The sequence below is a fragment of the Temnothorax longispinosus genome, chromosome 5, assembly GCF_030848805.1.
Source record: "Temnothorax longispinosus isolate EJ_2023e chromosome 5, Tlon_JGU_v1, whole genome shotgun sequence".
In the NCBI taxonomy this organism is placed as follows: Eukaryota; Metazoa; Arthropoda; class Insecta; order Hymenoptera; family Formicidae; genus Temnothorax; species Temnothorax longispinosus.
Window position 1 is genome coordinate 10,046,793 of NC_092362.1, and position 3,364 is coordinate 10,050,156.

Here is a 3,364-nt window from a genome sequence, read left to right on the forward strand (position 1 = left end):
CTTTCAAAATCAAACAGTCTTTAATCGACTACTGATTGAGAGACTGACGAAAAGTTCTTATTTTCGCTGTTTTTATTTTTCTCCCTCCCTTTTCCTCCCACCCCCCTCCCCTTCCCCCTCAAGAAGAACGAATAATTTAACGTAGAGCAATCTTATTGGCCCATGGATTTACAGAATGCGCAGTACTCCAGATACATTTATCTAATAATATTTATCATATTGCTATTATATTAATTAATGTAATTAATTGTCATAAAATATGGTTGTAATTAATCGTTATAAAATAGTAATATTTAAACAAATTATATATCCCCCTTCGTCTTTCTTTTATGAGAAAATAGACAACCATATTTACTCGACATGATCGAACGTCGTCCATTGAGCTATTCATGGACGACGTTCGACTATGTCGAGTGAACTTTGAGGTCAATTATCTCAAAAAGGGGGACGAAGGGGGATGAATAATCATATATGGCCAAAAACTAGACACTTTGCCCTATCAAATGGCGCAGAGCAAACCTTAATCTATTCTAATCCACAAACTTTCTTTCTGTTTGAATATTGAAGTAAGAAATTTTTAATAGTCGAATATGTCGTGTATATTTATTAATATATAATAGTACTCAAATGACATAAAACTAAAATAAATATGTTTTTTGAACCCTAATAAATAAGTTCTGATAGGCATTTAACTCATATTCGCAGTTATACTTTCGGCGGAGACTTTAGAAAGTAACCTATCGAATTACTAGAATTTCAGTATTCACGAAAATGTCATACTTTATCAGATCATTTTGAGGAAATAACAAAGGATAAAATCAATTATAAGCACATTTATTTATAGTTTAGGATATATATTAACATAAAATCTCGTCAAAATTTGAATTATACGTTTTTCATTTTTTCGTCCAGGATCCGGTTTTTGATGGATTCGCCCCACTGTGCGCCGTAGTGAATCGCGGAGGGGAAGACCCACGTCGCGAAACAGAGTGGGACCAGAATATAAAATTAAAGCCTGACACATATGACGGGACAATTCCATTACGTGAATTTTTCTCTCAGTTTGAACTGATCGCTCGGGCAAATGGGTAGAGTGACGCTTCAAAAACAATTATCCTAGCTTCTTGTCTAAGAGGAAAGGCGCGTTCCATCCTTGAAAACGTACAGGATTTAGAAAATCTGGATTATGTGGAGCTGAAGTCGAAGCTCGAGTTACGTTTTGGTGAGGGGCTCCACTCGCAGAACTATTATTCGCTATTTACCAATAGAAAACAAAAGTTTGGGGAAGATCTCGCCGAACTTGGTACCGATTTAGAGAGATTAGCTCGATTAGCGTACCCCGAATGTCCCTTCCCGGTTCGCAATAAAATCGCTTGCTCCCAATTTATCTCTGCGCTTTCGAATGGCTTCATACGGAGAACCCTTCAGCTGGAAGGGGTTACCTCTCTCAAATTTGCCGTAGAGAGAGCGAAAGCGGTCAAAATCATACAGGGAGATAGCTTCGAAAAGAGAAAAGAGCTTTATAATAATAATTTCGAAAGAAAGAACGGAAAGGATACGCGTAAAGAGAATAATGAGGAAAAGAAGGAGGGGGAGATGAAGAAAGTCGGAAAGGGAAACCGGCGAGGCGGCCAGTTCGGCGCTGGCCAGAAAAAAGAATGCTGGACTTGTGGGAAAACGGGGCATTTCCGGTATGAATGTCCAGCAGGGGAGGGAAACGTGAATTAGTCGAGCTCGGCGGGGAGGGTTCGACCCACGCAAAAAATGCCCCAATTGTTAAACATTTTATTAGCTGTAAGTTAGATAAGAATAAGTTAAATAAGAAAAATTTTTATTACGATGGCTTTCTGGACGGAAAACGTTGCTCATTTAAAATCGACACGGGCTCCGATGTTTCAATTGTGAGTAGTAGATTTATAGGGAAGGATAAAGAAAGAATTGTATTAGTGGATCATAATCTTAGATATCCAACGGGAGAAAAAGTCCCATTTGAGTCTAAAATCTTGGTAAAAATCCAAGTCGGGAAATGTTCTCTGGAGATGCCAATGTTTGTGGCAAAGATTAGTGAGGAATGTTTGTTAGGCGCAGATTTTCTCGAGACGGTAAATTTAAAAAACATTTTCGAATCTTTTCTGGGAAATTCAGAATTTAAAGAGGAGAAGAGGGTTTACGATTGCTCTCGCGTGGTAAACTCTGCTGAAATAGTCCCTTCCTTTTTAAAAGAACTTTATGGGAGAGATTCTGTAAATCTCAATGAAACTCAGAGGGACGTTTTCCTTGCCTTTTTGAATGAGCATAGAGAAGTGTTTTCTGATGAGATTGTTGCAGAAAGGTGTAATATTGTTTACCATAACATAAATGTGGAGAATTTCTCCCCAATTAAGCAAGTCCCTCGTCGCATTCCAATTCAAATACGAGATGAAGTAAATCAGATAATTGAAGATATGAGGAAGCGGGGAGTAATTGAGGAATCCCAGAGCCTTTGGGTCTCACCAGTCGTTCTGGTTAAAAAGAAGGACGGAACGATAAGATTTTGTGTGGACTATAGAGGGATAAATGCTATTACAAAAAAAGATTCCTTTCCGCTCCCTAGAATTGATGACATCTTCGATCAACTCGCAGGTAACTGTTGGTTTTCTATCCTAGATTTTAAAAGTGGGTACTGGTGGAACCGGTGGCTGAAGTCACCGTTCCAAGGTCGGATCCTTCGCAGCAACAAACACCGTACGAGCCGATGGACCAACTGGAGGTGATTCCGAGGGATCCGAGCGCCGTACGACAGAGCGAGGAGGTCGACCAATCGATGGGCTTGACCGAGGCCGAGGTGCATTTGTTCATGGCGAACAACGACGCCGAGCAACTGGATCTACTACAACAGATACCAGAGGCCATTGAGGAGGAGATAGTGACCCAGTGCGGCAAACAGCCCGCTGGACCGGAAGGCGTGCAGCAGAGCCAATCGAGGGACGAGGAGTCTAACGACGATCAGCCGGACCAGTCCGGGACGTCGGAGATAGCGGCGGGTGCAACGACAGCCCCGTAGACGATATCCCGCCCCGATTGCGCAAAACCATCCAATTTTGGATAAAACAGCCAATTGGAGAGATCGTACCGATACACGACGTGTGTAGAGACTTTAAGTTTATTATTATTTTATTCAGAGTATATTCTGTTCACGAACGAAGTCTTTTATTTCATTTTATTATTTGTTTTGATACGATTGAGCTATTTGAAGAAGTTTACGCGAATTGCGCGACGACTGACCCTAGTGGTCTGATTTTATAATAAGATTAGCGAAAAGCGCATGTAATAACCAATTAGGAGCGTAGGTGATTGAATTTAATACATTTTATAAAAGATAAGC